The sequence below is a fragment of the Epinephelus moara genome, chromosome 10 (assembly GCF_006386435.1).
Source record: "Epinephelus moara isolate mb chromosome 10, YSFRI_EMoa_1.0, whole genome shotgun sequence".
Lineage (NCBI taxonomy): Eukaryota > Metazoa > Chordata > Actinopteri > Perciformes > Serranidae > Epinephelus > Epinephelus moara.
This window is the reverse complement of record NC_065515.1, coordinates 28,380,166-28,380,793: the sequence shown is the minus strand read 5'-3', so window position 1 is coordinate 28,380,793 and position 628 is coordinate 28,380,166.

Below are 628 nucleotides of genomic sequence, written 5' to 3'. Positions count from 1 at the left end.
TTTTACGTCACTTTGTTGTTGATTTACATCTCTTAGTGGTTGTTTTACATCACTTTGTTGTTGATTTACATCTCTTAGTGGTTGTTTTACATCACTTCGTTGTTGATTTATGTCTCTACATGGTTGTTTTACGTCACTGTGTAGTTGTTTTACATCACATTGTTGTTGATTTATGTCTCTTCATGTTTGTTTTTACGTCACTTTGTTTTTGATTTACATCTCTTAGTGGTTGTTTTACGTCACTTTATGGTTGATTTACATCCCTTGGTTGTTATACATCACTTTGTTGTTGATTTATGTCTCTACATGGTTGTTTTATGTCACTTTGTTGTTGATTTATGTCTCTTCATGGTTGTTTTACGTCACTGTGTAGTTGTTTTACGTCACTTTGTTGTTGGTTTATGTCTCTTCATGTTTGCTTTACATCACTTTGTTTTTGATTTACATCTCTTAGTGGTTGTTTTACGTCACTTTATGGTTGATTTACATCCCTTGGTTGTTATACATCACTTTGTTGTTGATTTATGTCTCTACATGGTTGTTTTATGTCACTTTGTTGTTGATTTATGTCTCTTCATGGTTGTTTTACGTCACTGTGTAGTTGTTTTACGTCACTTTGTTGTTGGTT